The sequence below is a fragment of the Amblyomma mixtum genome, chromosome 1 (assembly GCF_055824585.1).
Source record: "Amblyomma mixtum isolate Tamu chromosome 1, ASM5582458v1, whole genome shotgun sequence".
Taxonomy (NCBI): domain Eukaryota; kingdom Metazoa; phylum Arthropoda; class Arachnida; order Ixodida; family Ixodidae; genus Amblyomma; species Amblyomma mixtum.
In genome coordinates this window covers 116,281,381-116,303,147 of record NC_143012.1, presented here as the reverse complement: position 1 = coordinate 116,303,147, position 21,767 = coordinate 116,281,381, and positions in this window count along the sequence as shown.

Genomic DNA, 21,767 nt, shown 5'->3' with positions numbered 1-21,767 from the left:
TTGGAGTTGTGGAGTTTCGGAGTTTCGGAGTTTTGGAGTTTCAGAGTTTTGGAGGTTCAGGGTTGTGGAGTTTCGGAATTTTTGAGTTTTGGAGTTTCGGAGTTTTGGAGTATTGCAGTTTTGGAATTTTGGAGTTTTGGAGTTTCGGAGACTTGGAGTTTTGGCGTTTTGGAGATTCGGAATCTTGGAGTTTCGGAATTTTGTATTGTTGTAGTTTTGGAGTGTCAGAGTTTTGGAGTGTTGGAGTTTTGGAGCTTTGGAGTTTTTGAGTTTTTAAGTTTTTGAGTTTTGGATTTTTGCACTTTTGGCGTTTTGGAGTTTTGGAGTTTCGGAGTTTCGGAGTTTTGGAGTTTCAGAGTTTTGAAGGTTCAGGGTTGTGGAGTTTCGGAATTTTTGAGTATTGGAGTTTCGGAGTTTCGGAGTTTTGGAGAATTGCAGTTTTGGAGTTTCGAATTTTCAGAGTTTCGGATTTTTGGGGTTTTGGAGTTTCGGAGTTTCGGAGTTATGGAGTTTCAGAGTTTTCGAGGTTCAGGGTTGTGGAGTTTCGGAATTTTTGAGTTTTGGAGTTTCGGAGTTTCGGAGTTTTGGAGTTTCGAATTTCCAGAGTTTCGGATTTTTGGAGTTTTGGAGTTTCGGAGATTTGGAGTTTTGGCGTTTTGGAGATTCGGAATCTTGGAGTTTCGGAATTTTGTAGTTTTGTAGTTTTCGAGTGTCGGAGTTTTGGAGTGTTGGAGTTTTGGAGCTTTGGAGTTTTGGAGTTTTTGAGTTTTGGAGTTTTGGATTTTTGCACTTTTGGAGTTTTGGAGTTTTAGAGTTTTGGAGGTTCAGGGTTGTGGAGTTTCGGAATTTTTTAGTTTTGGAGTTTCGGAGTTTCGGAGGTTTGGAGTATTGCAGTTTTGGAGTTTTGGAGTTTTGGAGTTTCAGAGATTTGGAGTTTTGGCATTTTGGAGATTCGGAATCTTGGAGTTTCGGAATTTTGTAGTTTTGTAGTTTTGGAGTGTCAGAGTTTTGGAGTGTTGGAGCTTTGGAGTTTTGGAGTTTATGAGTTTTTGAGTTTTGGATTTTTGCACTTTTGGAGTTTTGGAGTTTTGGAGTTTTGGAGTCTCGGAGTTTCGGAGTTTTGGAGTTTCAGAGTTTTGGAGGTTCAGGGTTGTGGAATTTCGGAATTTTTGAGTATTGGAGTTTCGGAGTTACGGAGTTTTGGAGAATTGCAGTTTTGGAATTTTTCGAGTTTCGAATTTTCAGTTTCGGATTTTTGGAGTTTTGGAGTTTCGGAGTTTCGGAGTTTTGGAGTTTCAGAGTTTTCGAGGTTCAGGGTTGTGGAGTTTCGGAATTTTTGTGTTTTGGAGTTTCAAAGTTTTGGAGTTTTGGAGTTTTGGAGTTTCGAATTTTCAGAGTTTGGGATTTTTGGAGTTTTGGAGTTTCAGAGATTTGGAGTTTTGGCATTTTGGAGATTCGGAATCTTGGAGTTTCGGAATCTTGTAGTTTTGTAGTTTTGGAGTGTCGGAGTTTTGGAGTGTTGGAGTTTTGGAGCTTTGGAGTTTTGGAGTTTTTGAGTTTTTGAGTTTTGGATTTTTGCACTTTTGGAGGTTTGGAGTTTTGGAGTTTTGGATTTTTGGAGCTTTCGAGGTATGGATTTTTGGATATTCAGGGTTTTGTTCCAGAATTTTGTAGTTTTGGAGTTTTGGAGTGTCGGAGTTTCGAATTATTGGAGTTTTCGTGTTTTGGAATTTTTGATTTTTGGAGGTATGGATTTTTGGAGTTTCGGAGTTGTGGAGATTCGGGTTTGTGGAGTTTTGGAGTTTTGGAGTTTTGGATTTTTGCACTTTTGGAGTTTTGGAGTTTTGGAGTTTTGGAGATTCAGGGTTGTGGAGTTTCGGAATTTTTGAGTTTTGGAGTTTTGGAGTTTCGGAGTTCCGGAGTTTCGGAGTTTCGGAGTTTTGGAGTTTTGCAGTTTCGGAGTTTTGGAGTTTTGGAGTTTCGAATTTACAGAGTTTCGGATTTTCGGAGTTTTGGAGTTTCGGAGATTTGTAGTTTTGGCGTTTTGGAGATTCAGGGTCTTGGAGTTTCGGAATTTTGCAGTTTTGTAGTTATAGAGTGTCGGAGTTTTGGAGTGTTGGAGTTTTGGAATTTCGGAGTTTCGGAGTTTTGGAGTTTCAGAGTTTTCGAGGTTCAGGGTTGTGGAGTTTCGGAATTTTTGAGTTTTGGAGTTTCGGAGTTTTGGAGTTTTGGAGTTTTGGAGATTTGGAGTTTTGGCGTTTTGGAGATTCGGAATCTTGGAGTTTCGGAATTTTGTTGTTTTGTAGTTTTCGAGTGTCGGAGTTTTGGAGTGTTGGAGTTTTGGAGCTTTGGAGTTTTGGAGTTCTTGAGTTTTGGAGTTTTGGATTTTTGCACTTTTGGAGTTTTGGAGTTTCAGAGTTTTGGAGGTTCAGGGTTGTGGAGTTTCGGAATTTTTGAGTTTTGGAGTTTCGGAGTTTCGGAGTTTTGGAGTATTGCAGTTTTGGAGTTTTGGAGTTTCAGAGATTTGGAGTTTTGGCGTTTTGGAGATTCGGAATCTTGGAGTTTCGGAATTTTGTAGTTTTGTAGTTTTGGAGTGTCAGAGTTTTGGAGTGTTGGAGCTTTGGAGTTTTGGAGTTTATGAGTTTTTGAGTTTTGGATTTTTGCACATTTGGAGTTTTGGAGTTGTGGAGTTTCGGAGTTTCGGAGTTTTGGAGTTTCAGAGTTTTGGAGGTTCAGGGTTGTGGAGTTTCGGAATTTTTGAGTTTTGGAGTTTCGGAGTTTTGGAGTATTGCAGTTTTGGAATTTTGGAGTTTTGGAGTTTCGGAGACTTGGAGTTTTGGCGTTTTGGAGATTCGGAATCTTGGAGTTTCGGAATTTTGTATTGTTGTAGTTTTGGAGTGTCAGAGTTTTGGAGTGTTGGAGTTTTGGAGCTTTGGAGTTTTTGAGTTTTTAAGTTTTTGAGTTTTGGATTTTTGCACTTTTGGCGTTTTGGAGTTTTGGAGTTTCGGAGTTTCGGAGTTTCGGAGTTTTGGAGTTTCAGAGTTTTGAAGGTTCAGGGTTGTGGAGTTTCGGAATTTTTGAGTATTGGAGTTTCGGAGTTTCGGAGTTTTGGAGAATTGCAGTTTTGGAGTTTCGAATTTTCAGAGTTTCGGATTTTTGGGGTTTTGGAGTTTCGGAGTTTCGGAGTTATGGAGTTTCAGAGTTTTCGAGGTTCAGGGTTGTGGAGTTTCGGAATTTTTGAGTTTTGGAGTTTCGGAGTTTCGGAGTTTTGGAGTTTCGAATTTCCAGAGTTTCGGATTTTTGGAGTTTTGGAGTTTCGGAGATTTGGAGTTTTGGCGTTTTGGAGATTCGGAATCTTGGAGTTTCGGAATTTTGTAGTTTTGTAGTTTTCGAGTGTCGGAGTTTTGGAGTGTTGGAGTTTTGGAGCTTTGGAGTTTTGGAGTTTTTGAGTTTTGGAGTTTTGGATTTTTGCACTTTTGGAGTTTTGGAGTTTCAGAGTTTTGGAGGTTCAGGGTTGTGGAGTTTCGGAATTTTTTAGTTTTGGAGTTTCGGAGTTTCGGAGGTTTGGAGTATTGCAGTTTTGGAGTTTTGGAGTTTTGGAGTTTCAGAGATTTGGAGTTTTGGCATTTTGGAGATTCGGAATCTTGGAGTTTCGGAATTTTGTAGTTTTGTAGTTTTGGAGTGTCAGAGTTTTGGAGTGTTGGAGCTTTGGAGTTTTGGAGTTTATGAGTTTTTGAGTTTTGGATTTTTGCACTTTTGGAGTTTTGGAGTTTTGGAGTTTTGGAGTTTTGGAGTCTCGGAGTTTCGGAGTTTTGGAGTTTCAGAGTTTTGGAGGTTCAGGGTTGTGGAATTTCGGAATTTTTGAGTATTGGAGTTTCGGAGTTACGGAGTTTTGGAGAATTGCAGTTTTGGAATTTTTCGAGTTTCGAATTTTCAGTTTCGGATTTTTGGAGTTTTGGAGTTTCGGAGTTTCGGAGTTTTGGAGTTTCAGAGTTTTCGAGGTTCAGGGTTGTGGAGTTTCGGAATTTTTGTGTTTTGGAGTTTCAAAGTTTTGGAGTTTTGGAGTTTTGGAGTTTCGAATTTTCAGAGTTTGGGATTTTTGGAGTTTTGGAGTTTCAGAGATTTGGAGTTTTGGCGTTTTGGAGATTCGGAATCTTGGAGTTTCGGAATCTTGTAGTTTTGTAGTTTTGGAGTGTCGGAGTTTTGGAGTGTTGGAGTTTTGGAGCTTTGGAGTTTTGGAGTTTTTGAGTTTTTGAGTTTTGGATTTTTGCACTTTTGGAGGTTTGGAGTTTTGGAGTTTTGGATTTTTGAAGCTTTGGAGGTATGGATTTTTGGATATTCAGGGTTTTGTTCCAGAATTTTGTAGTTTTGGAGTTTTGGAGTGTCGGAGTTTCGAATTATTGGAGTTTTCGTGTTTTGGAATTTTTGATTTTTGGAGGTATGGATTTTTGGAGTTTCGGAGTTGTGGAGATTCGGGTTTGTGGAGTTTTGGAGTTTTGGAGTTTTGGATTTTTGCACTTTTGGAGTTTTGGAGTTTCGGAGTTTTGGAGATTCAGGGTTGTGGAGTTTCGGAATTTTTGAGTTTTGGAGTTTTGGAGTTTCGGAGTTCCGGAGTTTCGGAGTTTCGGAGTTTTGGAGTTTTGCAGTTTCGGAGTTTTGGAGTTTTGGAGTTTCGAATTTACAGAGTTTCGGATTTTCGGAGTTTTGGAGTTTCGGAGATTTGTAGTTTTGGCGTTTTGGAGATTCAGGGTCTTGGAGTTTCGGAATTTTGCAGTTTTGTAGTTATAGAGTGTCGGAGTTTTGGAGTGTTGGAGTTTTGGAATTTCGGAGTTTCGGAGTTTTGGAGTTTCAGAGTTTTCGAGGTTCAGGGTTGTGGAGTTTCGGAATTTTTGAGTTTTGGAGTTTCGGAGTTTCGGAGTTTTGGAGTATTGCAGTTTTGGAGTTTTGGAGTTTCAGAGATTTGGAGTTTTGGCGTTTTGGAGTTTATGAGTTTTTGAGTTTTGGATTTTTGCACATTTGGAGTTTTGGAGTTGTGGAGTTTCGGAGTTTCGGAGTTTTGGAGTTTCAGAGTTTTGGAGGTTCAGGGTTGTGGAGTTTCGGAATTTTTGAGTTTTGGAGTTTCGGAGTTTTGGAGTATTGCAGTTTTGGAATTTTGGAGTTTTGGAGTTTCGGAGACTTGGAGTTTTGGCGTTTTGGAGATTCGGAATCTTGGAGTTTCGGAATTTTGTATTGTTGTAGTTTTGGAGTGTCAGAGTTTTGGAGTGTTGGAGTTTTGGAGCTTTGGAGTTTTTGAGTTTTTAAGTTTTTGAGTTTTGGATTTTTGCACTTTTGGCGTTTTGGAGTTTTAGAGTTTCGGAGTTTCGGAGTTTTGGAGTTTCAGAGTTTTGAAGGTTCAGGGTTGTGGAGTTTCGGAATTTTTGAGTATTGGAGTTTCGGAGTTTCGGAGTTTTGGAGAATTGCAGTTTTGGAGTTTCGAATTTTCAGAGTTTCGGATTTTTGGGGTTTTGGAGTTTCGGAGTTTCGGAGTTATGGAGTTTCAGAGTTTTCGAGGTTCAGGGTTGTGGAGTTTCGGAATTTTTGAGTTTTGGAGTTTCGGAGTTTCGGAGTTTTGGAGTTTCGAATTTCCAGAGTTTCGGATTTTTGGAGTTTTGGAGTTTCGGAGATTTGTAGTTTTGGCGTTTTGGAGATTCAGGGTCTTGGAGTTTCGGAATTTTGCAGTTTTGTAGTTATAGAGTGTCGGAGTTTTGGAGTGTTGGAGTTTTGGAATTTCGGAGTTTCGGAGTTTTGGAGTTTCAGAGTTTTCGAGGTTCAGGGTTGTGGAGTTTCGGAATTTTTGAGTTTTGGAGTTTCGGAGTTTCGGAGTTTTGGAGTATTGCAGTTTTGGAGTTTTGGAGTTTCAGAGATTTGGAGTTTTGGCGTTTTGGAGATTCGGAATCTTGGAGTTTCGGAATTTTGTAGTTTTGTAGTTTTGGAGTGTCAGAGTTTTGGAGTGTTGGAGCTTTGGAGTTTTGGAGTTTATGAGTTTTTGAGTTTTGGATTTTTGCACATTTGGAGTTTTGGAGTTGTGGAGTTTCGGAGTTTCGGAGTTTTGGAGTTTCAGAGTTTTGGAGGTTCAGGGTTGTGGAGTTTCGGAATTTTTGAGTTTTGGAGTTTCGGAGTTTTGGAGTATTGCAGTTTTGGAATTTTGGAGTTTTGGAGTTTCGGAGACTTGGAGTTTTGGCGTTTTGGGGATTCGGAATCTTGGAGTTTCGGAATTTTGTATTGTTGTAGTTTTGGAGTGTCAGAGTTTTGGAGTGTTGGAGTTTTGGAGCTTTGGAGTTTTTGAGTTTTTAAGTTTTTGAGTTTTGGATTTTTGCACTTTTGGCGTTTTGGAGTTTTAGAGTTTCGGAGTTTCGGAGTTTTGGAGTTTCAGAGTTTTGAAGGTTCAGGGTTGTGGAGTTTCGGAATTTTTGAGTATTGGAGTTTCGGAGTTTCGGAGTTTTGGAGAATTGCAGTTTTGGAGTTTCGAATTTTCAGAGTTTCGGATTTTTGGGGTTTTGGAGTTTCGGAGTTTCGGAGTTATGGAGTTTCAGAGTTTTCGAGGTTCAGGGTTGTGGAGTTTCGGAATTTTTGAGTTTTGGAGTTTCGGAGTTTCGGAGTTTTGGAGTTTCGAATTTCCAGAGTTTCGGATTTTTGGAGTTTTGGAGTTTCGGAGATTTGGAGTTTTGGCGTTTTGGAGATTCGGAATCTTGGAGTTTCGGAATTTTGTAGTTTTGTAGTTTTCGAGTGTCGGAGTTTTGGAGTGTTGGAGTTTTGGAGCTTTGGAGTTTTGGAGTTTTTGAGTTTTGGAGTTTTGGATTTTTGCACTTTTGGAGTTTTGGAGTTTCAGAGTTTTGGAGGTTCAGGGTTGTGGAGTTTCGGAATTTTTTAGTTTTGGAGTTTCGGAGTTTCGGAGGTTTGGAGTATTGCAGTTTTGGAGTTTTGGAGTTTTGGAGTTTTGGAGTTTCAGAGGTTTGGAGTTTTGGCATTTTGGAGATTCGGAATCTTGGAGTTTCGGAATTTTGTAGTTTTGTAGTTTTGGAGTGTCAGAGTTTTGGAGTGTTGGAGCTTTGGAGTTTTGGAGTTTATGAGTTTTTGAGTTTTGGATTTTTGCACTTTTGGAGTTTTGGAGTTTTGGAGTTTTGGAGTCTCGGAGTTTCGGAGTTTTGGAGTTTCAGAGTTTTGGAGGTTCAGGGTTGTGGAATTTCGGAATTTTTGAGTATTGGAGTTTCGGAGTTTCGGAGTTTTGGAGAATTGCAGTTTTGGAATTTTTCGAGTTTCGAATTTTCAGTTTCGGATTTTTGGAGTTTTGGAGTTTCGGAGTTTCGGAGTTTTGGAGTTCCAGAGTTTTCGAGGTTCAGGGTTGTGGAGTTTCGGAATTTTTGTGTTTTGGAGTTTCAAAGTTTTGCAGTTTCGGAGTTTTGGAGTTTTGGAGTTTCGAATTTACAGAGTTTCGGATTTTCGGAGTTTTGGAGTTTCGGAGATTTGTAGTTTTGGCGTTTTGGAGATTCAGGGTCTTGGAGTTTCGGAATTTTGCAGTTTTGTAGTTATAGAGTGTCGGAGTTTTGGAGTGTTGGAGTTTTGGAATTTCGGAGTTTCGGAGTTTTGGAGTTTCAGAGTTTTCGAGGTTCAGGGTTGTGGAGTTTCGGAATTTTTGAGTTTTGGAGTTTCGGAGTTTTGGAGTTTTGGAGTTTTGGAGATTTGGAGTTTTGGCGTTTTGGAGATTCGGAATCTTGGAGTTTCGGAATTTTGTTGTTTTGTAGTTTTCGAGTGTCGGAGTTTTGGAGTGTTGGAGTTTTGGAGCTTTGGAGTTTTGGAGTTCTTGAGTTTTGGAGTTTTGGATTTTTGCACTTTTGGAGTTTTGGAGTTTCAGAGTTTTGGAGGTTCAGGGTTGTGGAGTTTCGGAATTTTTGAGTTTTGGAGTTTCGGAGTTTCGGAGTTTTGGAGTATTGCAGTTTTGGAGTTTTGGAGTTTCAGAGATTTGGAGTTTTGGCGTTTTGGAGATTCGGAATCTTGGAGTTTCGGAATTTTGTAGTTTTGTAGTTTTGGAGTGTCAGAGTTTTGGAGTGTTGGAGCTTTGGAGTTTTGGAGTTTATGAGTTTTTGAGTTTTGGATTTTTGCACATTTGGAGTTTTGGAGTTGTGGAGTTTCGGAGTTTCGGAGTTTTGGAGTTTCAGAGTTTTGGAGGTTCAGGGTTGTGGAGTTTCGGAATTTTTGAGTTTTGGAGTTTCGGAGTTTTGGAGTATTGCAGTTTTGGAATTTTGGAGTTTTGGAGTTTCGGAGACTTGGAGTTTTGGCGTTTTGGAGATTGGGAATCTTGGAGTTTCGGAATTTTGTATTGTTGTAGTTTTGGAGTGTCAGAGTTTTGGAGTGTTGGAGTTTTGGAGCTTTGGAGTTTTTGAGTTTTTAAGTTTTTGAGTTTTGGATTTTTGCACTTTTGGCGTTTTGGAGTTTTGGAGTTTCGGAGTTTCGGAGTTTCGGAGTTTTGGAGTTTCAGAGTTTTGAAGGTTCAGGGTTGTGGAGTTTCGGAATTTTTGAGTATTGGAGTTTCGGAGTTTCGGAGTTTTGGAGAATTGCAGTTTTGGAGTTTCGAATTTTCAGAGTTTCGGATTTTTGGGGTTTTGGAGTTTCGGAGTTTCGGAGTTATGGAGTTTCAGAGTTTTCGAGGTTCAGGGTTGTGGAGTTTCGGAATTTTTGAGTTTTGGAGTTTCGGAGTTTCGGAGTTTTGGAGTTTCGAATTTCCAGAGTTTCGGATTTTTGGAGTTTTGGAGTTTCGGAGATTTGGAGTTTTGGCGTTTTGGAGATTCGGAATCTTGGAGTTTCGGAATTTTGTAGTTTTGTAGTTTTCGAGTGTCGGAGTTTTGGAGTGTTGGAGTTTTGGAGCTTTGGAGTTTTGGAGTTTTTGAGTTTTGGAGTTTTGGATTTTTGCACTTTTGGAGTTTTGGAGTTTCAGAGTTTTGGAGGTTCAGGGTTGTGGAGTTTCGGAATTTTTTAGTTTTGGAGTTTCGGAGTTTCGGAGGTTTGGAGTATTGCAGTTTTGGAGTTTTGGAGTTTTGGAGTTTCAGAGATTTGGAGTTTTGGCATTTTGGAGATTCGGAATCTTGGAGTTTCGGAATTTTGTAGTTTTGTAGTTTTGGAGTGTCAGAGTTTTGGAGTGTTGGAGCTTTGGAGTTTTGGAGTTTATGAGTTTTTGAGTTTTGGATTTTTGCACTTTTGGAGTTTTGGAGTTTTGGAGTTTTGGAGTTTTGGAGTCTCGGAGTTTCGGAGTTTTGGAGTTTCAGAGTTTTGGAGGTTCAGGGTTGTGGAATTTCGGAATTTTTGAGTATTGGAGTTTCGGAGTTACGGAGTTTTGGAGAATTGCAGTTTTGGAATTTTTCGAGTTTCGAATTTTCAGTTTCGGATTTTTGGAGTTTTGGAGTTTCGGAGTTTCGGAGTTTTGGAGTTTCAGAGTTTTCGAGGTTCAGGGTTGTGGAGTTTCGGAATTTTTGTGTTTTGGAGTTTCAAAGTTTTGGAGTTTTGGAGTTTTGGAGTTTCGAATTTTCAGAGTTTGGGATTTTTGGAGTTTTGGAGTTTCAGAGATTTGGAGTTTTGGCGTTTTGGAGATTCGGAATCTTGGAGTTTCGGAATCTTGTAGTTTTGTAGTTTTGGAGTGTCGGAGTTTTGGAGTGTTGGAGTTTTGGAGCTTTGGAGTTTTGGAGTTTTTGAGTTTTTGAGTTTTGGATTTTTGCACTTTTGGAGGTTTGGAGTTTTGGAGTTTTGGATTTTTGAAGCTTTGGAGGTATGGATTTTTGGATATTCAGGGTTTTGTTCCAGAATTTTGTAGTTTTGGAGTTTTGGAGTGTCGGAGTTTCGAATTATTGGAGTTTTCGTGTTTTGGAATTTTTGATTTTTGGAGGTATGGATTTTTGGAGTTTCGGAGTTGTGGAGATTCGGGTTTGTGGAGTTTTGGAGTTTTGGAGTTTTGGATTTTTGCACTTTTGGAGTTTTGGAGTTTCGGAGTTTTGGAGATTCAGGGTTGTGGAGTTTCGGAATTTTTGAGTTTTGGAGTTTTGGAGTTTCGGAGTTCCGGAGTTTCGGAGTTTCGGAGTTTTGGAGTTTTGCAGTTTCGGAGTTTTGGAGTTTTGGAGTTTCGAATTTACAGAGTTTCGGATTTTCGGAGTTTTGGAGTTTCGGAGATTTGTAGTTTTGGCGTTTTGGAGATTCAGGGTCTTGGAGTTTCGGAATTTTGCAGTTTTGTAGTTATAGAGTGTCGGAGTTTTGGAGTGTTGGAGTTTTGGAATTTCGGAGTTTCGGAGTTTTGGAGTTTCAGAGTTTTCGAGGTTCAGGGTTGTGGAGTTTCGGAATTTTTGAGTTTTGGAGTTTCGGAGTTTCGGAGTTTTGGAGTATTGCAGTTTTGGAGTTTTGGAGTTTCAGAGATTTGGAGTTTTGGCGTTTTGGAGATTCGGAATCTTGGAGTTTCGGAATTTTGTAGTTTTGTAGTTTTGGAGTGTCAGAGTTTTGGAGTGTTGGAGCTTTGGAGTTTTGGAGTTTATGAGTTTTTGAGTTTTGGATTTTTGCACATTTGGAGTTTTGGAGTTGTGGAGTTTCGGAGTTTCGGAGTTTTGGAGTTTCAGAGTTTTGGAGGTTCAGGGTTGTGGAGTTTCGGAATTTTTGAGTTTTGGAGTTTCGGAGTTTTGGAGTATTGCAGTTTTGGAATTTTGGAGTTTTGGAGTTTCGGAGACTTGGAGTTTTGGCGTTTTGGAGATTCGGAATCTTGGAGTTTCGGAATTTTGTATTGTTGTAGTTTTGGAGTGTCAGAGTTTTGGAGTGTTGGAGTTTTGGAGCTTTGGAGTTTTTGAGTTTTTAAGTTTTTGAGTTTTGGATTTTTGCACTTTTGGCGTTTTGGAGTTTTAGAGTTTCGGAGTTTCGGAGTTTTGGAGTTTCAGAGTTTTGAAGGTTCAGGGTTGTGGAGTTTCGGAATTTTTGAGTATTGGAGTTTCGGCGTTTCGGAGTTTTGGAGAATTGCAGTTTTGGAGTTTCGAATTTTCAGAGTTTCGGATTTTTGGGGTTTTGGAGTTTCGGAGTTTCGGAGTTATGGAGTTTCAGAGTTTTCGAGGTTCAGGGTTGTGGAGTTTCGGAATTTTTGAGTTTTGGAGTTTCGGAGTTTCGGAGTTTTGGAGTTTCGAATTTCCAGAGTTTCGGATTTTTGGAGTTTTGGAGTTTCGGAGATTTGTAGTTTTGGCGTTTTGGAGATTCAGGGTCTTGGAGTTTCGGAATTTTGCAGTTTTGTAGTTATAGAGTGTCGGAGTTTTGGAGTGTTGGAGTTTTGGAATTTCGGAGTTTCGGAGTTTTGGAGTTTCAGAGTTTTCGAGGTTCAGGGTTGTGGAGTTTCGGAATTTTTGAGTTTTGGAGTTTCGGAGTTTCGGAGTTTTGGAGTATTGCAGTTTTGGAGTTTTGGAGTTTCAGAGATTTGGAGTTTTGGCGTTTTGGAGATTCGGAATCTTGGAGTTTCGGAATTTTGTAGTTTTGTAGTTTTGGAGTGTCAGAGTTTTGGAGTGTTGGAGCTTTGGAGTTTTGGAGTTTATGAGTTTTTGAGTTTTGGATTTTTGCACATTTGGAGTTTTGGAGTTGTGGAGTTTCGGAGTTTCGGAGTTTTGGAGTTTCAGAGTTTTGGAGGTTCAGGGTTGTGGAGTTTCGGAATTTTTGAGTTTTGGAGTTTCGGAGTTTTGGAGTATTGCAGTTTTGGAATTTTGGAGTTTTGGAGTTTCGGAGACTTGGAGTTTTGGCGTTTTGGAGATTCGGAATCTTGGAGTTTCGGAATTTTGTATTGTTGTAGTTTTGGAGTGTCAGAGTTTTGGAGTGTTGGAGTTTTGGAGCTTTGGAGTTTTTGAGTTTTTAAGTTTTTGAGTTTTGGATTTTTGCACTTTTGGCGTTTTGGAGTTTTAGAGTTTCGGAGTTTCGGAGTTTTGGAGTTTCAGAGTTTTGAAGGTTCAGGGTTGTGGAGTTTCGGAATTTTTGAGTATTGGAGTTTCGGAGTTTCGGAGTTTTGGAGAATTGCAGTTTTGGAGTTTCGAATTTTCAGAGTTTCGGATTTTTGGGGTTTTGGAGTTTCGGAGTTTCGGAGTTATGGAGTTTCAGAGTTTTCGAGGTTCAGGGTTGTGGAGTTTCGGAATTTTTGAGTTTTGGAGTTTCGGAGTTTCGGAGTTTTGGAGTTTCGAATTTCCAGAGTTTCGGATTTTTGGAGTTTTGGAGTTTCGGAGATTTGGAGTTTTGGCGTTTTGGAGATTCGGAATCTTGGAGTTTCGGAATTTTGTAGTTTTGTAGTTTTCGAGTGTCGGAGTTTTGGAGTGTTGGAGTTTTGGAGCTTTGGAGTTTTGGAGTTTTTGAGTTTTGGAGTTTTGGATTTTTGCACTTTTGGAGTTTTGGAGTTTCAGAGTTTTGGAGGTTCAGGGTTGTGGAGTTTCGGAATTTTTTAGTTTTGGAGTTTCGGAGTTTCGGAGGTTTGGAGTATTGCAGTTTTGGAGTTTTGGAGTTTTGGAGTTTTGGAGTTTCAGAGGTTTGGAGTTTTGGCATTTTGGAGATTCGGAATCTTGGAGTTTCGGAATTTTGTAGTTTTGTAGTTTTGGAGTGTCAGAGTTTTGGAGTGTTGGAGCTTTGGAGTTTTGGAGTTTATGAGTTTTTGAGTTTTGGATTTTTGCACTTTTGGAGTTTTGGAGTTTTGGAGTTTTGGAGTCTCGGAGTTTCGGAGTTTTGGAGTTTCAGAGTTTTGGAGGTTCAGGGTTGTGGAATTTCGGAATTTTTGAGTATTGGAGTTTCGGAGTTTCGGAGTTTTGGAGAATTGCAGTTTTGGAATTTTTCGAGTTTCGAATTTTCAGTTTCGGATTTTTGGAGTTTTGGAGTTTCGGAGTTTCGGAGTTTTGGAGTTCCAGAGTTTTCGAGGTTCAGGGTTGTGGAGTTTCGGAATTTTTGTGTTTTGGAGTTTCAAAGTTTTGGAGTTTTGGAGTTTTGGAGTTTCGAATTTTCAGAGTTTGGGATTTTTGGAGTTTTGGAGTTTCAGAGATTTGGAGTTTTGGCGTTTTGGAGATTCGGAATCTTGGAGTTTCGGAATTTTGTAGTTTTGTAGTTTTGGAGTGTCGGAGTTTTGGAGTGTTGGAGTTTTGGAGCTTTGGAGTTTTGGAGTTTTTGAGTTTTTGAGTTTTGGATTTTTGCACTTTTGGAGGTTTGGAGTTTTGGAGTTTTGGATTTTTGGAGCTTTGGAGGTATGGATTTTTGGATATTCAGGGTTTTGTTCCAGAATTTTGTAGTTTTGGAGTTTTGGAGTGTCGGAGTTTCGAATTATTGGAGTTTTCGTGTTTTGGAATTTTTGATTTTTGGAGGTATGGATTTTTGGAGTTTCGGAGTTGTGGAGATTCGGGTTTGTGGAGTTTTGGAGTTTTGGAGTTTTGGATTTTTGCACTTTTGGAGTTTTGGAGTTTCGGAGTTTTGGAGATTAAGGTTTTTGGAGTTTCGGAATTTTTGAGTTTTGGAGTTTTGGAGTTTTGGAGTTTCGGAGTTCCGGAGTTTCGGAGTTTCGGAGTTTTGGAGTTTTGCAGTTTCGGAGTTTTGGAGTTTTGGTGTTTCGAATTTACAGAGTTTCGGATTTTCGGAGTTTTGGAGTTTCGGAGATTTGTAGTTTTGGCGTTTTGGAGATTCAGGGTCTTGGAGTTTCGGAATTTTGCAGTTTTGTAGTTATAGAGTGTCGGATTTTTGGAGTTTTGGAGTTTCGGAGATTTGGAGTTTTGTGCGTTTTGGAGATTCGGAATCTTACCCCCGAATGCAGAAATCTAACTTCACTCGAACTTGACTTCCATCGGTCTCAAGGCAGCTCCATCCTGTTTCATAAACGAAACTTGACTTGAAAGGCGACTTGCGATCGACTTGGCTCGATCTCATTCGGCCCAACTTTCAAGTCGGCTTAGGGGCTAGCTTGACGCTGACTTCGTCGTTCTTTCCAATATGGCCGCGTACCGAACGGACGTCGCGCGGAGAGTAGCTGCGTTCGAGTTCGCGTGCCACGCCATGGACGTTGCGTTTTCAGAGGCCCATCGGTTGCCGAAGATCCCCCGGCCAGCGTTAGGCGATCGGGGGAACCCCATGGAGCTGTATAACGACGAGCAGTTCCTCGCCCGCTATCGCTTCTCGAAGAGCGCCGTGCGGGAGCTGCTCACCTTGCTGCCTCTGCGCGAGAGTCCCGACAACAGGGGACAGCCCGTGCCTCCGATGCTGCAGCTGCTCCTGGCGCTAAGATTTTACGGGGCCGGCACGTTTCAGACTGTGACGGGGGATCTGGTGCGGATCTCGCAGTCTACAGTGTGCCGCGCAGTTGGCAAGGTCACTTTGCTGATTGCCCAGCACTTGCGCCCGATGTTTGTGCACTTTCCAGCCGTCTCGTAGCTGGGAAATCTAATGCGGGACTTTTACGACATCGCCGAATTCCCTGGTGTAACCGGCTGCATTGATTGCACCCATGTCCGCATCAACAGCCCTGGAGGCGCAGATGCGGAAGTGTACCGAAACCGCAAGGGCTATTTCTCCATCAATGTGCAGGTGAGCAATGAAAATTGAAGTTCTCTGAACAGATACGACAGTTCAACTCACGCGTATTCATTCGTGCAGTGCACGTGCTGTCATTTTTCTTCTATCCCCGCTGTGCTAGGAACGTACTACAATCACAAGCATGCTTGCCCGAAAGACGCGGGTTCAATCCCGCTACGGCGTCACTACGGCGTCTCTCCTAGGCTGAATCGCTTTGGGACGTTAAAAAAACTTCGAAAACAAAAGTATGCTCCCGTCGAGCGCTGGCAGATAGCGAAATATGTCTCTTTGGAATATGCGATCGAGGTCGAGCATTTTCTTTTGAAGAAAATACTGCGTTATAATGTAGCATCGTTCTCCATGAACAGAAACAATGTACGTCGTTATTCCTTTCTTTTTTTTACATGGTTGCGCATGAAGCCGGGTTTCGCGAGTGTTCAGAACTGCGCGTTCTTAGCGATAGGCTGTCGTATCAACAGTTGCATTACGAGTTGAAGAAATAGAAGGAGCCATGTGTCTGCTTGCTTTTGCTGATTGGTCTTATTGCTGGTTTTGTACAGGCTGTCAGCGGACCCCAGCTGCAGTTCTTTGACGTTGTTGCCGACTGGCCAGGCTCCGTCCATGACAGTCGGATATTCGACAATTCCCGCCTGCGGGTACTGTACGAGGAACGTCGGGTGCCTGGAGTCCTGCTGGGGGATGCTGGCTACGCATGCCACCCTTTCCTAATGACACCGCTGTCGGACCCTGGCCCAGCAAATTCGCCGCAAGGAAGGTTAGTTAATATGTTGCCAATGTCATTGCATGACAAAGTTCAATCATCCCGCAGAGGCATCTTGAGTCTCAAGGTGACGGTGTTTGGTGCCACCACACATCTCAGCTGTCCACACATTAATCATGTGCCCGAGATTGGAAACAGAAAGACGACAGCACTTCCCAGAACTATACACATTCCAAATACAAATGCACCCCTCTTTATTCTTAGGTTATGCTTGCATGTTTTCTTTGGATATGGTTCTTAAATTTTTAGCTCATGTAGGCTTTTCACAAGATATCTCTTATTCCAAGTAACCTCAGCCCCTCCTCATTGCTGAGCAGAAGGCTGAGCTTAGCCTTAACTGTCAGATGCCTTGCCCTTCTTGCTGGATAGAGGACTGTGGCTGAGGCTACCTGGCTTCATATTTTAGATACCGCAATTCTTGCCACAATTTTTAGGCGCTATACATCACTTAAGGCCATTCCACCTGACTTTACACCCTCTGGACGCACTATAATCATGCGCATACTCACTACTCTTTTAGGCCCTATACACCCTGTTTTGCTTGTAACACGTATACATATTTTAACCTCAGCCAGACAAAGACATTGTTTTTGGCGCTCTTTGGCCGTAGATGCCCTTGCCCCAAAAAAAACTGATCATCATCACAAAGATCGACCACACTTTCTAGCTGTGGCATTAAACCAACTCAATATTCCTTTATCCATGCAGGTACCAGAAAGCCCACATCAAAACTCGTAATGTGGTCGAGCGAGCCTTCGGTGTCTGGAAGCGGCGCTTCCCTTGTTTGGATATGGGGCTCCAGCACAAGGCGAAACAAGCTGCAGTAATAATCACTGCCTGTGCAGCACTGCATAACTTTGCGTGCTCGAGGAAGGAGCCGCAGCCTCCTATTCGGACTGCTCCCGCCCAGAGTGCTCCACTCGACCGCACCAGCACGACAGCAGCAAGGCGGCCACAGCACCTGCCACCTGCTGATGCCGTCACCGACAGCTTATCAGGAATGCAGGCACGACGGGTGCTCATCCAGAAGAGCTTCACTTAGGTAAATATAACAGAGAAAGGCCGGCTAGTTGGCGACTATTACTAGAATGTATCTTGGGACCGTGCAAAAAGACAGAGCGTGGCACTTCAACTGAGTTTATTACACAGGTGCGTCACATTTATACATTCATCGCAATCACAAACTAACCTAACAAGCGACCATCACATGACACTGTTGTGCTGCCGTGTGCGGTACAGCATATTATCTAGACATGCAAACTAATGACCACACAAGTGCATGGAGGTTTTGCTGACACAAGAGCTGGATTCCTTCTTAATACAGTAGGCTTCGTACGCTTCTCTACTTACTTTAAATGCAAACTTTTTGAAGACGAGGCGGGCAACCACGGCAGTGGTGACAATAGTTCGCCACATGCCCACCCGCCGCCAATGCGCCTACTCCTGCGTGGTGCTCCTGAAGTCTGACGTTTATACAATTTCCAGTTTGCCCATTGTAGCTTTTGCGAGGAAGATTGTGGTATTAAGCACGCAGACAGATTCGCCCCGTGCATGAGCGGGGTCGTTTATCGAATGAATACCCCTGTCCTGTGGCAAAAGCTACATTGGACAAACTGGAGACTTCAGGAGCACCACGTAGGAGTAGACGCATTGGCAGGGGGATGGGCATGTGGCTGACCATTGTTGTCACTGCCGTGGTTGCATGCCACGGTTCCACGAAACGACAGTCTTAAAAAAATTTGCATCTAAACTGAGTCGAGAATTGTATGAAGCTTACTCTATTAAGAAAGAATCTGGTCTTGTGTCAGCAAAACCTCGGTTGGCTTGATAAACAGTTTGCATATCTGGATAACATGCTGTCCCGCACAAGGCAACGCACCAGTGTCATGTGATGGTGGTTTGTTAAGTTTTGAGATGGATGTATAAATGTGACGCACCTGTGTAATAAACTCAGTTGAAGTTCCACGCTCTGTCTTGCTGGTCTCTTCCTCATCTGTTGTCTTTTTGCTCGGCCCCAAGATACATCCTTATCACATAGGTAAGAAATACACGATTCGCTACATTCTCTCATGCATATTCAATCAAGCATGTTTATAATGCACAGCTGGTCATGCTACCCATATCCCTACTTTTGTGCAGGAACTAAGAAATGCTACAATTTTTTCTCAGCTTGGGAATCTTTTCAGTTGCGAGCTTGTTGCACTAACAGGGTGCTACTCTTCAAGTTCAGGGTCCTGAATTTGTTGCTATGGCGTTCTGTTTCAAATGCTATTTTTCAAGAACGCTGTATTGATCTTGCAGGAGGTGAATACCACTGCGTCCGTCCACTCTTGTCACTACATGGACGTGGAGGCTGCCTGGAAAAGCTCTTGTCTGTGACCCTGCTGCTGAGGATATTAGTGGAGCTCAGTTCATTGTTTTAAGAACTGCTGCCTCGGTGTCTTTGCTTACACATATTTGGTTTGGTTTGTGGTGGTTTTAATGTCCCAAGGCGACTCAGGCTATGAGGGACGCCGTAGTGGAGGGCTCCAGAAATTTTCACCACCTGGGGTTCTTTAACGTGCACTGACATCGCACAGTACACGGGCCTCTAGAATTTCGCTGGGATCCAACCCACGTGTTTTGGGTGAGCAGCCGAGCGCCATAACCACTCAGCCACCACAGTGGGGCAGATCAGTTTGTGTTATCACTTCAAAGTTGTGTTTTGGGTGAGCAGCCGAGCGCCATAACAACTCAGCCACCGCAGTGGGGCAGATCAGTTTGTGTTATCACTTCAAAGTTGTGTATTTTGCCTTTTCAAGGGATGTGTGTTACGAATCAGCTATTAAATGGCACACTTTTTTTTTGGCTAGTGTAGAGTTCAAAAGAAGCGATGAGTGTATTGTTTTTATTTGGTTTGGATTGAAGATGGTGTAGAACAGCCAATCCTTCAGCTGTTAAACTGGAGCCTTCTTTTCAGGGAACTAATGCGCGAGCGGTTGGTAGTGTATTGTCGCTCTCTCTTGTCTGTGTCCAAAGTGGGAGTTGGTTGGCAGTTGTCATGGTATGGCGCAAAAGGTTGATTCTTTTGGTCTGAAATGTGCTTCCCGACATGATTCATACACCTCTTCTAGCTCAGTCTCTTGCGACAAAGGTGCATAACGGGCAGCAACTAGCACTGAGAAAGAAGTAAAGTCTACTGCAGCATATGTGCCAAGAGAAGTGCAGGCATTGCTATGTCATGGTGAAACGCACCAAAATACAGTTTGCGACCTGTGAGCATTTTGAGAATTTCCGAGTGTAAAGGTAATGGTAGTACACTGAACTCCTGTAGCTCTTGCAGAAGCTACACAATCTGTCTGCAAGTAGTTGCACTCAACAGTCTGTTCTTGAGCCAAATGCACCTGATGTTTGTTAGCTGCCTTGACCTATGTCACAGTCGTGGTGGACCACTGAAAAAAAAATTTATGACCCCTGTAGTCTTTGCGACATTTTGTTTTGTGGTTCAATGAACACTTGGTGATATGACTATGCAGTTAGTTCTAGCTTAGAAGTGTTTTAGTGAAATTATTCACATGCAGACACGTAGCCTAGTGTTTTTTTTATTTGTACCTGCAGGTACTCGTTCGCTGCAGTTGCGCCCACCTTCTTGGAATAGTACCAATTCCACTCGAGGAGAACTCGCATCTCTTGAAATTGTTACAGGCTTTGGGGGTTCAAAATAGCAGAACATGAGTGCCATCAGCAAGTGCTTGGTGACGTATGCTTCTTTTAAGTCTTTTCCGTGCCTTGTGCAGGTTGTCGCAGGAATGTGGTGCCCATGTTTTCAAGGATTAAATTACTTCAGCATAGTGGCATTGCATTTTATTTTATTTTATTTTATAATTGATACCCTCAGGGCCAAAGGCATTTCAGAGGGGAGTGGTTACAAATTACGGAAAGTGAACAAAAACAAAAATTCAACATACAAGCGTCATGTTCCTGGTTATACAATTCAGTAAAAGAAGTAAGCATAATATGTAAGTGCAAGGTAAGAGAACAAACAAAGGAAACTAAAGTAAACAAAGGAAATGGAGAATGATAAGTACATTTGTTGTGAGCCTTAGTATACAATGTTAGCTAAATTGTTACGGAAGCGCAGGATGTCTTGAATGCAGGCTGTCGATCCGGGAAGGTGGTTCCAATCTGCTGATGTACGGGGAATGAACGACTGAGAACAAGCTTTTGTTTCGTGCGACGTTATACCGACCTTGTGAACGTGATCTAGCCGTGGAGAGATGAAAGACGGAGGAGATATCAATTCATCGCGTAGATTGGGACAGTTGTAAAAAATTTTATGAAATAAACATAACCGTGAAAATTTTCGACGGGAGGCTAAGGGTGGGAGGTTGAGCGTATTTTTCATGGAGGTGACACTTGCAGTACGATTGAAGTTAAGTAGGATGAAACGGGAGGCGTTATTTTGTACAAGCTCGAGTGCATTAATTGAATTTGCGTAGCTGGGGTCCCAAATTGCAGATGCGTATTCTAGTTTACTACGGACAAGGGTTTTATATAACATGAGTTTTAGGGAGGTAGGGGAATTGGAGAAATTCCGGCGTAGGTAGCCTAGCATGCTGTTAGCGTTGTTAATTATGACGTTAATATGGAGCGACCAATTTAGAGTGGAAGATATATGAACTCCGAGGTAGCGATATGACGTGACGGCCTCCAGTATGGTATTATTTAGACAATATGCACCTGTAGTAGATGATGTGCGGGAGACACGTAAAACTTTGCATTTAGAAGAATTAAGTTGCATTAACCATAAGTCGCACCATGCAGATATAGCAGATAGATCATTCTGTAGAGCGCATACGTCGTTAGTGTCATTAATTTCGCGAAAAATTACGCAGTCATCAGCGAATAAGTGTATGTTAGAGGTTACGCAAGAAGGTAGGTCATTAATGTAAATAAGAAATAAAAGAGGGCCTAAGACGGATCCCTGTGGCACTCCAGAATGGACGGGGGTTGATGGAGAGGTGGCATTGTTAGCAGTTACGAACTGAGTGCGGTTGCAAAGGAAATATTCGAGCCAGGAAAAAAGCCTCGGATCAAGGTTTAGTTTGCTTAGCTTAAAAAGTAGTAATTTGTGGCATACCTTTTCGAAGGCTTTTGCGAAGTCGAGGAAGACGCAGTCAGCTGTTGAGCGGCGATCAAGGATGAGATTAAGTTTATGCGTAAATGATGCTAACTGAGTTTCGCAAGACAGTCGCTTACGAAAACCGTGCTGCATGTCTGTAAAAAATGAATTTGACTCCAGGAAGTTCGCGATACTTGTGTATAATATGTGCTCCAATACTTTACATGGAATACTTGTCAAAGATATGGGACGGTAGTTAAGGGGTGAATTCTTGTTACCTGATTTATGGATTGGGACCACCTTCCCGACCGTCCAGTCAGCAGGCAGAGCACCGGTGTCGAGGGACTGTTGAAATATCTTGCAAAGCAGCAATGAACAGTAAGTTTGAGAACCCTTAAGAAATTTCGCGTTGATTAAGTCAGTACCTGGACTGGAGCATGGTTTAAGGGATTCAATAATCTTCTCAATACCGCAAGCTTCGATGCAAATGGGATCCATAGTTATGTAGTTGTAAGTCTGCGCTTGTGGAAAAATGGTGTTAGTACAATGAACAAAGTTATTACAGAATGTGGAGTTCAGTACCGCTGGGCATTCTGTATCTGGGATGGCAAGGCCATTCTCGTCTAATAAGTTAATGGTATCGCTGTGGCTGGGGTTGACAATGCGCCAGAACTTTTTAGGATCTGTGGAAAGAATGCTAGGAAGTGTATTGTGAAAAAAATTATTTTTTGTGCTTTTAAGTGCAGTTACGTAAACGTCATTAGCTTCGCGGTACGCCTCCCATTTTGCGTTACTACCAGACCTTTTCGCAACTCTGTAAAAACGTTTTTTTCGATTGGACAGTCGTTTAAGATAGGGGTTGTACCACGGGGCTCTCGAGTGGGAACAGATTGTCCGTAATGGTATGTATGTATCTGTTAGTTCTTTAACTTTGGTAACGAATAGATTCCAGTTAGTATCGACAGAGCGGTCATCAAATCCGTTGCAATAATAATCGAGAAATTCGGCGAGTTCCCTGTTAATGGCCTGAAAATCAGCTTTTTTATAGTCGCGGATGTGTTTAGAAATCTTCTCAGCTGGGGGAGTAACGATGCAAATGTCAAATGAGAGCGATAGATGGTCGCTGAGACCAGGTAAGTAAGTGATTTCTGAGGCCATATCGGGATGGGTAGTCAGTATTAAGTCCAGCGTGTTTGCAGTGGTATTAGTAATTCTTGTCGGTTGAGAGACTAGTTGGGAAAAGGAAAAAGTGGAACAAAGGTTTAAGAAATCGGTGCTTAAGTTAGAAGAAGGGTTCTGAACTGGGGTATCAAA